The sequence below is a fragment of the Curcuma longa genome, chromosome 6 (genome assembly GCF_044706935.1).
Source record: "Curcuma longa cultivar G26 ecotype Majalengka, Jawa Barat chromosome 6, ITB_CL_G26_1.1, whole genome shotgun sequence".
NCBI classification, from domain to species: domain Eukaryota; kingdom Viridiplantae; phylum Streptophyta; class Magnoliopsida; order Zingiberales; family Zingiberaceae; genus Curcuma; species Curcuma longa.
Genome location: NC_133866.1, coordinates 7,536,409 through 7,549,310, shown reverse-complemented (window position 1 = coordinate 7,549,310; position 12,902 = coordinate 7,536,409). Strand labels below are relative to the sequence as shown.

General features: G+C 38.9%; 1 long non-coding RNA gene across 4 annotated transcripts; it reads left to right on the top strand.

Moving 5' to 3' along the window:
• The first annotated feature begins 804 nt into the window (after positions 1–804).
• On the top strand, positions 805–11,081 carry LOC141831002 (uncharacterized). Of its 4 annotated transcripts, none has more exons than XR_012602009.1 (4): positions 805–1,164; positions 1,267–1,351; positions 1,965–2,040; positions 11,044–11,081. It is a non-coding gene; the product is annotated as an uncharacterized LOC141831002 (long non-coding RNA). The 4 variants fall into 4 exon arrangements; XR_012602007.1 differs by lacking the exon at positions 11,044–11,081 and adding an exon at positions 4,440–4,691; XR_012602008.1 differs by lacking the exon at positions 11,044–11,081 and adding an exon at positions 3,076–3,372.
• The last annotated feature ends 1,821 nt before the right edge of the window (positions 11,082–12,902 follow it).

Below are 12,902 nucleotides of genomic sequence, written 5' to 3'. Positions count from 1 at the left end.
CCATGCAGTAAACCATGTCCCTTACGTTAATAACATGAGAAGTCTTATTAATGGTTCAACCATTGATGGAAACTAGGCCAGACCTGATGTTGGATTGAATCCAAGCTCGGCTGATGCCATGAATCTGGGATGAAATCCATGAATAAATCCTCATCTTCTATACCCCGACCTCGACATTTTCCTCCAGCCTCAACCCCGCATGGTTGGCTTAATCACAATCGGTGGAGGCAGCGATGAGCAGCCAAGAAGAGAAGAAGAACGAAGGGAAATCATAGATCTTCTCCACGCGGGCGAGCGACAGGTGGTCGGCAGTGGCATCGCGGGCAGAAGGTGGTGGCGTCGCGGGCGCTGCAGGCGACGATCGACAACGATCGTGTGGGTGGGAATAGGCGACGTCACGAGCGCGGTAGCAGCGATCGCGATGCAGAGAAACAGGGGCGGTTGAAGGCGGCGCTCGCGATGGGAAATGGCGTCGCTTAGGGCAGAAGGCGTGCGGCTGTGGGAGGCGACGACGTTGTGGTGGGAGAGGGATGCGGTTAGTGTAAAATACCGGAACTTAAAGAGGTAAATCGTAAAATATAATTAACCTTAATTTATGGGGTTTATGGAAGATGGATTTAATTAAGTTAATTATGAGTTGATTGGTTGAATTGATCAAACCCTAACTCATCTAATTGAATCAATGGTTATAGGGTATAGGATGGATTAATGGCTTAATGGTTTAAACCCAAACCCATTAGGGATCCATTAAGGAATCTTTAAAAGATCCGGTTCTAGGTTGAGAAGCTACAGCGCTGACCCTTTTCTCCCAATTGCGATCCTCATCTTCTCCTCCGTTCTCCCGACGCACAACCGCTTATTCTCCTCTTTGTCTCCGCCGAAGCCGAGAGGGTGCGCTGGCCGACGCCGATTCCCTTCTTCCTTCTTCATCATCGTCGTTCCCTACCGACGCCGCCGCTGGATCCCGACTCTAGCCGCCACAGCTTCGTCTCTGCCGACACTGAGAGAATCCAGCCGACGCTGGAGCTAGGGCTAAGAGAGCACAGGCAACCCAAAGCTTGGTGTTGTTGGGGACTGGATCTCGCTGAAGGAACTCGAATCGGTGGCAGCAGTTCAAGGGGGCAACGCTTGCATCGACGGATCGAAGAGAGGAAGGACCGATCGGTAAGGGTTGGAATTAGGGATTTCGTTGGATTTATTGGTTGTCTTTGGATTTGGGGGTTGTTTTAAATGCCCTACTATTTTGATCGATTTTTCCTTTCGTAGTTCGGTTGATTGTAACTCAATCAAGTGGTGAAAGCTGGATCGGCAGAAAGGAGAAGAAAGGGCTGAGCTAGGGCATAAATCAGAGGTAAATTTCTTTGTTATTTGGCTAGATTTCTAAACTAGTAGGATGTTGTTGTTCTGTTCGTGTGAGTTACTGTTTGATAGGATTTCTATGGATCAGTATGGGACTGGTCGGTTGATCTGTTGTGGCTTGGGTTGCTAAGTTGTTGATGGATTAGTTGAGATATGGTGTGTTAAGGATTTATGGTTGATTTGTGTTGTTCTGTTTAAGGGAAGTTGAGCTGGTTACCGTTTGATCCAGTTGTGGTTGATTGTTGGACCTTGTTTGTGTTGGATTGGTATGAATGAGTTAGATTATGGGATTTGATTTGTTCTAGGGCCTGTGTGTGTTGTTTTACTGATTTCGTGTAGGTTGTATGGGGTTTAGATGTTCCAAGTCAAGACTGATTAGTGGTGGAATCGTGTTAGTAGGAATTGTTGGTTAGTTGTTGTGATTAGATTGATTAGGGTTGAGTTGAATGTGGAATGGATTGGTGGGGTTGAAGTCCTATTTTGTGGGATCGGGTTGATTAGGTTGATATGTTGATAATAAATAAATTTAGTTAGGTTAGGTTGTGGGATTTAATTATTATGAATTAAATATAGTATTGTATCAGTAAGTATTGTTGTAATTTCAGGATCTTGATTTGGTTGATTCTATTATATACGGAGGAGTAGATTTGGGGGTTCTATTATCGACGATCATCTGATCAGGTGGGTACCCTGTACTTGGTCAATACAAGTTCACTTTCTGTGCATGCTTTGTTGCTACTTTACTAATCCTGTTGCTACTCATATTGTTTAAGATGTTGATCTAGTTGGTATATATTGATAATCATCATTTGATACTTACCTGTTGACCTTGTGATGCTCGTATTCCTATCATGTTGATACCTTTGCTAATTATGTCAGTTACTCTGTTGATACTAGTGTTAGATGTTGTTTGACTCATGTTATCTGATCCTGATTTATTTATCCACTGTTAGACCAGTATTACTACCGTATTCTCGACATATGTTGACCTTCATAAATTCCAATTGAGCATGCTAATTAAGTTAGCTATTACATGTTGGGATGATCATCATGCATCCATAGTAGTTGTAGGTGTTGTATGTTGTTGGCTCTTACCCGACGCCGTGTTGTGGTGTCACATGGGTAAGAGGTTGCACTACAGTTAGGTGCGACCAGGACTGGCTACATTGCCCTCCTACTACACTGCCACTCCCCACTTATTTTTAGTGGTCAGTTGTTGGAGTTTGCGCAGTATGTCCTGTTGTGCACCCCATGTTCATTTCCGAGAGGAGTGGCTGGGGACGACGAGTACAGACAGTGACTTGACGTGTTATTTTTTATTGCGATAGTTGATGCATATTACATGCATTTGTTGGTAGGTTATTTCATAGTTTACTTTATTCATATGCTTGTGGATTGTTGCATTTACTTGCTATGATTGTTGCACTTGTATGACATTGCATACATGCTTACATGTACCTGATATCTATACCATGTTGCACAGTTGATCTTTTCGTATCATCTCAGCTGATATACCCTGTTGATTAGTTGATACTCTTGATACTCTGTTGATACTTGCTACCATGTAAATGTTATCTTGTTTCTTCTATACATGTTTACTCAGACTTGTATATCCTTGCTGTTCCTTATGATTATTTTACATGCACATTTCTTGTACCCACTGAGCACCTAATGCTCACTACCCAGACCCTGGGGTTATTTTATTTTCTCCCCAAGTAACAGATAGGTACTTGGAGCTTGGAGTTTCGGTCAACTGCTGCTGTCTCACATCAGAAGGTTTTCTTGTCAATTCGCATGTGGTTTATTGTTGTTTCGGGTTATGTTTTACGTTTCGTAGACATGTAGTTATGGTCTGGACTGTAGTGGTGGGTTAGATTTGCTATGACTGTAGTTATGTTGGATTTGCACTGTGGTTATTCGTGTCGTTTAGATTTTTCGTTGTTTCTGCTTTATAAACTTTGCATATTTTGGTTATAGTGCACGTGATATGATTGTGTGGCCTTGTAGGCCTTATTTTATAATTGTCTGTGGTTGTGTGTATCGATTGGACGAGTAGTCCTATTCCAGCCGCTTGTGGCTGAGTATTTATGCATGTATTCAGGGAAATTGTCATAGTTACTGTAGAGATGCTGTCGAAATTTTTCGGACGACCTCCCGGGACGTGACAGTTAGGGTTTTCCTCCTTTATATAGTGTCCCTCACGATTTCATCTCCGAGGAAGGTGGAGATCGCGATCAGGTGTCGCGATCTCTGCGGTTTCCATTTTTTTCGTTTCTTAATAGGGCGGCGTTTAAGCTTCTACCTAAAGCCTTCCATTGCCCTTTTTTGGTTAAAATCACCATCCTTAACTTTGTGATTTTAACCCAATGACCTTCAGAAAGCCTTGACCATTACATTATACCCATGTTATAGTTTTGTCATTCAACCCTTTAAGGCATGGTTCATGCATAGGAAAATTTTATTTTTCCTTGCGAATAATTCTCCCTTCACATAAGGTTCACCTTCAGATGCACTGAATGCATCTTTGGATAGTAACCTTATGCGGTTTACTTTCTTCAAATAATACAATGGTTTTTACTATCATTACTTGAAAATGATTACAGAGAATATATCTTGTATGTCTTGTTTCTCTCTAGTAGGAGTGGGGCCCAGGCCATCATACCTGCCCATATCATCTTAAGTTTATTGTTGGATAGATTGTCAGTGTTGATCCAATAGCTTGAGTCTAATCAATCAATTCATCAATGAGTCGATGGCTCAAACCAGTAGAACCTCGGTATGGCAACGTGGGCCAACTGGTCCCATTTATATTCTTCACATACCTTTTCGATTATCAAGACACTCATTGAGTAATAACATCTCAGCTGATATACCCTGTTGATTAGTTGATACTCTTGATACTCTGTTGATACTTGCTACCATGTAAATGTTATCTTGTTTCTTCTATACATGTTTACTCAGACTTGTATATCCTTGCTGTTCCTTATGATTATTTTACATGCACATTTCTTGTACCCACTGAGCACCTAATGCTCACTACCCAGACCCTGGGGTTATTTTATTTTCTCCCCAAGTAACAGATAGGTACTTGGAGCTTGGAGTTTCGATCAACTGCTGCTGTCTCACATCAGAAGGTTTTCTTGTCAATTCGCATGTGGTTTATTGTTGTTTCGGGTTATGTTTTACGTTTCGTAGACATGTAGTTATGGTCTGGACTGTAGTGGTGGGTTAGATTTGCTATGACTGTAGTTATGTTGGATTTGCACTGTGGTTATTTGTGTCGTTTAGATTTTTCGCTGTTTCTGCTTTATAAACTTTGCATATTTTGGTTATAGTGCACGTGATATGATTGTGTGGCCGTGTAGGCCTTATTTTATAATTGTCTGTGGTTGTGTGTATCGATTGGACGAGTAGTCCTATTCCAGCCGCTTGTGGCTGAGTATTTATGCATGTATTCAGGGAAATTGTCATAGTTACTGTAGAGATGCTGTCGAAATTTTTCGGACGACCTCCCGGAACGTGACAGTTAGGGTTTTCCTCCTTTATATAGTGTCCCTCGCGATTTCATCTCCGAGGAAGGTGGAGATCGCGATCAGGTGTCGCGATCTCTGCGGTTTCCATTTTTTTCGATTCTTAATAGGGCGGCGTTTAAGCTTCTACCTAAAGCCTTCCATTGCCCTTTTTTGGTTAAAATCACCATCCTTAACTTTGTGATTTTAACCCAATGACCTTCACAAAGCCTTGACCATTACATTATACCCATGTTATAGTTTTGTCATTCAACCCTTTAAGGCATGGTTCATGCATAGGAAAATTTTATTTTTCCTTGCGAATAATTCTCCCTTCACATAAGGTTCACCTTCAGATGCACTGAATGCATCTTTGGATAGTAACCTTATGCGGTTTACTTTCTTCAAATAATACAATGGCTTTTACTATCATTACTTGAAAATGATTACAGAGAATATATCTTGTATGTCTTGTTTCTCTCTAGTAGGAGTGGGGCCCAGGCCATCATACCTGCCAATATCATCTTAAGTTTATTGTTGGATAGATTGTCAGTGTTGATCCAATAGCTTGAGTCTAATCAATCAATTCATCAATGAGTCGATGGCTCAAACCAGTAGAACCTCGGTATGGCAACGTGGGCCAACTGGTCCCATTTATATTCTTCACATACCTTTTCGATTATCAAGACACTCATTGAGTAATAAAGGTACCCTTTTGGTATTATCGTTACTGACTTAATCTCATCGGTTATCAAGTTATCCATTTGGATATCAACATACCCCTTCGGGTAAGCCTGTTAAGGTCGAGGTAAAGACAAGACCTTCATTCATTAAAATGATATTGCCCTGCTTAAGTATTTCCAATTTATCAACAATCGCCTCCCGAGATATAATGACTTATGCTTGAAATAGGAGCACTACAAATTTTGAGTCCTAGCGAAGTTTTGAAGACTTACAACTTTTAAGAGAAAAGAGTTCAAGAGGAGATTTCACAACTTGAATTGAATTGAGTTATTTGAGGAAAAAGAGTAGAGTTCCTTTTATAAGGATAATAGGTTATTTTCAAAAGGTGAAAGACTTTTTCCAAGAGGTAAAAAGTTATAAGGATGTCTTTTACTCAATATAACCCATGTATCCTTTCAATCAATATGGTTGTGCATATTATCAATTAATTAATTAATTAATTAATGCTATCGCATATTAATATTTAATTAATCATCAATTAATTCACTAATTAATTAAATTAATTTATTGATTAATTAGTTCATCTTAATTTGTAGATAAACCTCAAAAATTAATTTTAATTTTTTAAGGTAATGGTTCCATACGAATTTACATTCACGCATACTCAAGTTGACATTCATATATTCACGTTCATGAACCTATAACTCGTACGTGAGCTAAAACTTTTGTATACTAATCAACCCTTTATTATTCAAATAATCTTAGATATTAAGTTTGCCAAAATGACTTTAAAGAAAGCGTTCTTTGTAGTAGTAGTAATGAAATTCATACTAAGTGTCCTTTGAAAAGTTACAAATTTGTAGTGTTAATTTGTTAATAATATTTGTGTACTTTTGCTTCAGGATGTATTTACGAAATTGTTTATATATTTTCTTAATGTTTTTATTTTTCAACATCACTATTAAAGCTTTGGAAAATTAGAATAGAAGCCAAATATATACACAGAGAATGCCTACTTTAATTGAATATTTGATTTGAAACCTCTTATGCACAATTTAATACGAGGTAAACACAATCTACTCAGTGAAGAAGGTAACCAGGGTGTATTATTGTTATAAAAGATGATAATGCTCATCCCAAGTGCTCCTCTACTGCCTGCCCTAAGGCCTTGTAAGAAAAGAGGTAACTCATGGTAAGTGGGGTAACTAGGTGTATCATGTGTTGATGCAATCGTGCCCATGACCTATAGTTTTCATGGTTGACATCAGTAAAACTTAGAGTAAAGTATGAGGAATCTCTCTATTGTGTATTAAGAGTGCAGGAAAGTCTTTATAGGTAACAAGATCAGATGTGAAGCAAAGGGAAGTCCAACAAAGTCGAAAAGCGAACTCTTGACGAGCGAAAGCTCTTATAAGTTAAAAGACAAAATATGAGGCAAATGAAATCCAAGAAGGTTGATGACCAGATTCTTGGCAAAAGGAGAAACATCAAATGCATCACGGATTAAATGCATGAGAGGTAATTTAGATAAATTCAATAAAAACTTCCATTAGTCGATTGATTGATATCTAGTCGACTGATATTGGTATCAGTCGACTGAAAGATAATAAGCAATTGGCTGATACTGGGTTTCAGCTTTGATTCTATGTACTAGTAGACTGATAACCATGTCAGTCAGATTGATTTAAGGATTGATTCGACGGATAAAGAATATCAATCAACTGATTCTATTTCAGAAGCCAACAGAAGCAAATCGATTTAATTGATTCTCCACATTAGTCGACTAATTTTATTTCAGAAGCAAATAGAAGAGAATCGATTCGACTAATTACTATATCATTCGACTGATTCTGTTTTGGAAGTAAACATAAGCGAATCGATTCAACTGATTCACTACATCAGTCGACTAACTCTAAATAGACCTATTGACAAGCCAAATCGAGCCAAGATTTGTGCTATTCAATCTTAATTTGCAGATAACTATAAAAAAATAATTTTGATTTTTTAATCAACTTTTTCTACCCTTAATGGTTCCATGTGGATTCACATTCATGTATACTTGAGTTAGTATTCATATATTCACGTCCATGAACTCAGCTTGTCTGCAAGTCAAAACTTTTATCTAATCATACTAAACCAACCCCTTCATTACTCAAATAATTTTAAACATTAATTTTTCATTCACTCAAGAAATTAATTTATGATGTTCTACTCACAAAATAATCATCCTATCATTATTTAATTTATTAGTTATCAAAACTAATTTTTTGACAATCTCCCACGTGAATAAAAATTATGAATAAGTTTCTGTTAATACCGATGGAATCAAAATATCTCCACAATGGTATGATATTGTCCACTTTGGGCCTAAGTTTGTACCCTTACAACCTAACAATCTCCCCCTCAAACAAAGAACCACAGACCCCCCTCAACGTCGTTTTTTGATGTCTGAATCCTTGACCCACTAAGACTTTTTGTCCCTCGGTCCACCCGATCTACTAGGACTTCCCACTTAGTCGCAACTAGGACTTTTTGCCCCTCAGTCCACCCGACCTACTAGGACTTCTCACCTAGTAGCAATTAGGACTTTTTGCCCCTCGGTCCATCCGACCTACTAGGACTTCTCACCTGGTGTCTGATCCTCTTGATTCAGACACGGGAGTACCCACTTTCTTTATTTAAGGTTCAAACCACATGGTTAGATCTGGATTATGGCTCATCCAGCGGTTAGTCCGGTGAAGAGCGATCTTGCTCTGATACCACTTGTTAGTACCGATGGATTCAAAATATCTCCACAATGGTATGATATTGTCCACTTTGGGCTTAAGCCCTCATGACTTTGTTCTTGGGCTCTCCCCAAAAGACCTCATATCAATGGAGATACTTTTCATCCTTTTAACCCCATGATCTTTTCCATGTACTTTAGATGTGGGACTATGTTTGCACCCTTGCAACCCAACAATTTCAAGTCCCAAATAAGAGTTTCAGTGGAAGACTATCACGTTAGGAGAGTTACCTTGTGACTTTGAACCTTCCGTAGTGAAATACAATCGGATTTACTTGACTGCCAAATGAATTATATCTTAAATTGTTCAACCGTTAGTATAAACCAAGACAATCACACCCATAATAACCCCTAAGCTTCTATTAGTTTTCTATCATGTTCATTTTGGCCAAGTGACCCATCTTCACATTTATATATATAGATGATTTCCTATTATGAAAATCTTGTAACCCCCTACCCCATTATACCATTCTTTTGCTCATCCTTTATCCATTTTACAAGTCACACCTTTTTGTCTCCCGTAATGAATTGAAGTTTTGTGCTTAGGTGTCCCTTTTGAACCATGATCTTAGCATCTTTGGTCATCATGGTTCCATATTTAGTAGAAATTTTACCACTAGAGATCTATTTCTTTAATGATATTAAGTTTGATAATTTTTTCAAGACTTACCAAATCACACCAGTGCCCTTCTTGTAACTTCATAGAGACCATAATGATCTATGGGCACATATGGATGCATTTTGTGCAATGACTAATAGAGATTTTTCACTTCTATATCATGGGGGCTTATGGTTTTCCAAGAGGACAACTTCCTCCCATAATTTTCGGGTCTTAACTCTCATGATTCGAGTCCAAACTCCCCCTGGGAGCCCCCTGCCATTATTCTCATGGTCCAGGTCCGAACTCTTCCTACTAAGAGCCCCCTACCATTATCCCTATGGTCCGGACCTCCCCTACCTCTTTCATTTTTTTCTTGAGGGTCCCCACATGGCTCTACATAGAGCATGACTCTGATACTACTTATTAGTACAGATGAAATTAAAATATTTTTACAATGGTATGATATATAGTCTATTTTGGGCCTAAGCCCTTATAATTTTATTTTTGAGCTCAACCCAAAAGGTTTCATATCAATGAAGATATCTTTTATCTTATAAACCCATGATCTTTTCTATGTATTTTTGATGTGGGACTTTGATTGTATCCCAACAGATTTTTCTAACGACATTTTCAATATTTTTTAAACACTTCAAGAGTCTCAATCTTACTTAGAAGCAAGTCTTCATAACTCCTTCAATAATTAATGAAGGGGTGTCATTTGAAAAAAAAGGCAAAGATTGTAACACCTTTGGTAAAGTTCCCCTTGCATGACATAAAGTCACAATCTCGTTCAGAACCATGCATCCTGATTTGGTCTTTTAATCATGCTGAATCAAAAGTTACGACAGTCTGATCAAAGTTTGACCAAAGTTGTGTATGTTCTTAAGAATCAATTAGTCTAGAGAGCATGTATCCCTTGATCTTTTAATTTCACCGAGTCAAAACTGTGATTACCTAATCAGAATGATGACCATGATTGCACCTGTTCTTGAAAATGCTCAATCTAGAAAATATAGTGCCTTGGTCTTCCAATTTCATTGAGTCACAGCTATAATCGTCTAATCAGAGTATCAACTAAGATTACATTCACATTGGAGAGATCCTCAAGAAGTATATATTGTTGGGATTACAATCAAAGTCTTACATTGAAAATATATAGAGAAGATTATGAGTTTGCGGAGGAAAGGCTTACAACGCTCCAAAGATCATAGGTTTTCCCTAAAAATCCCGTGATCTACACGTAGTAAGTGCAAGAATCGATGTAAGTACTGCTCACCTACAGTAAGAGTAGTTTCGAAGTCGTTTTCATGCTTTTAGAATTTATTTGGCATATTTCTTGTGTTAAGATTTAGTAGAAATCTCTATTTCAAGTTAAGCATGAAATCTCAGTTTTTTTTTAAGCATAGAAGTTTTGTTATATGATCAAAAGCATATTTTTATCGTTATATGATCATATTATAAGAAAGTTACAAGGCCGAGGCCTTCCAAGAATCTCTAATCCGAGGATTTAGAGGTTTAGGCATACCAAGTGTTTGAAGAAATGCCAAGTATTGTAGAAAAGAAAAAGATATTAAGTATTTTACTTTGAAAAGGCTAGTACCCGACTTCCGAGGTTGTCGTAAAACAAATCCAGGTGACCAATTCCGAGGTCTTGGCCCTGGTAGGACCGAGGTCCTTACCCTCTTAGGATTGGTGGCTCGCTACCCCAATCTCTATTAGGGCGCGCGCTTTGGTACTACGCCTGGGCCCCAAGAGAAAGTTGATTACTATTTTGAAGTATAAGTTTTAAGTATTCAAGACAAGTAAAGCAAGTTTTTGTAATAAGTTTTTATAAAAGTTTCAAGTTTCAGCAAGTTTAGTTAAGAAAGAGTATCATCTGCAATTTCCTGTTATGTAATGAGAATCTTTAGTAATTGCAGGATATTATAGCTTGAGCATGAAAGATCACATGTTTTATGTTTTAAGAGTTTCAAAGCATGGAAAAGTTTCTTATCATGAGCATGTAGTTTTCATACTTTCCGTATACATATGCACATCTCAGTTTTTGTGAGCTAGATAGTACTTACTAAGCTATCCGCTTATAGTTGCATTTCCTCTTACTGCAGACAAAGGAAAAGGAAAGCAAATGTGAAGGAAGACGACAAGGGGATGCGTGGTGGTGTGTGTGGTGCCTGGACTATGGAAAGCCTTGGGAATTTGCTAAGAGCAAATTAAGATATTAAATTACTAAGAGAACTTAGAGATTTTACTGTTATGCATTGTTAAGAAAATCTTGTGAATTGTTAGTTTTCAGTCGTTAGATTTTTATTTGGTATTTTCATTGCTAATAATCAATAAGATTAGTTCTGGTTAGTATTAGTAACATATTGTGATTCCATGTCTTTTCAATAAATATTCATGTAATTACAAAGCAATGACATGAACCAATGCATGATCTATTTTTAATATTGCTACTTTTTAATATTCTTGGCACATAGAACATAGGATTTGATACTTTATGTTTAGATTAGTTTTAAAGAGTTTAAGAAGTTCATTTATAATCCTATGCATGCCATTATAGATAGAAATGCTTTAGGTTATTTTAGAACTAATAGTTAGGTGTTTAAATGGGGTTTAGATTCATGTATGAAGTTGTAGAAGTTCTGAAATCCTGAGACCAGTCGACTGGTGCAGATATCAGTCGACTGATGCAGATAAAAATTAGTCGAGTGAAAACTATAGGCCAGTCGACTGAGCAGTCGACTGAGGCTATGGGTAGTCGACTGATGCCCAGTCGACTGGGGATATGGACAGTCGACTAGTGAAGTATAAAAAGGAAAAAAAGGAGTTAAAAGAAAAGTCTGGAAGAAAGAAAAGCCACCATGTTTAATACAAGTAATAAATGAGCATGCTAGAAAAGTTTCCGCACAAGTTAGAGAAAATTTAAATTATGGTTAAATTAGAGTAGCATTGCAAGTAACAAAGTAAGTAAAGTAAGTAAGTAACCCCGCTCTTAGAGAGCCAGAAGGGCGGGCGTTACATTATCCGCCCGCCAACGTAAACCTAATCCAATCTAAACACTAATCTAAACCCTAAACTCTAAATGTTAATTAACCCTAATATTAAATATAAAAACTATCCTTCACCCTAAACATTAACTATAAGACTAACCCTAAACCCTATTTTTAATCACTAACCTTCATCACTAACTCTAACCCACCACTAACACTAGCTAACCCAATAAACCCTAACCCACCACCAGCAGCCCTCCATCATTCAATGAAATCTGGCCAGTACCACTCCGGCAAACCCCTCCACCGGCGCCACCAGCAGCCGCCCGCCGCCCGCCGCCGGCCAGCACCAGCAACCGTAGCACTGCTGGCCGGCGAGTTCCAGCAACCCCTGTGGCGCAACGGACCGCCAGCAACAAGCCGCAGCCACACCTTCGGCCGGCCAATGCACCCACACTGGTCGGCCACCGTCATCCTCCTCCATTTCCAGCCTTCCTAAATCCTATTTCAACCGATTAAATGCACAAAAACGAGCAGATCTTACCATGAGACACCTTCGGCAGTGGATTTCGTCGCCGTTGCAGCCGGAGGACGGATCGGAGAGGAGAAAACGGATCGCCGGAGCAGCGTCGCGCAGAGGAGAGGAAAAACGAAGAAAAAATCGCGAAGGAAGAAAGGGGCTCGGGCGGCGGAACGTATAAGTTAGGGCTTTGGCGACGAATCCATATTCGTCGCCAAATTGGCGACCTGCTTATTCGTCGCCAATTTGGCGACGAATCTGTTATTCGTCGCCATTTGGCGACGAATCCGTCATTCGTCGCAATTTTGGCGACGAATCACAAATTCGTCGCCAAATCATGTGGACCCCAGCCACTTAAGTGAAACCCTAAACTTGAAGTTTTGCGACGAACCACTGATTTCGTCGCAAATTGGGGACGAATTATAGATTCGTCGCAAATTTGCGACGACTTTGA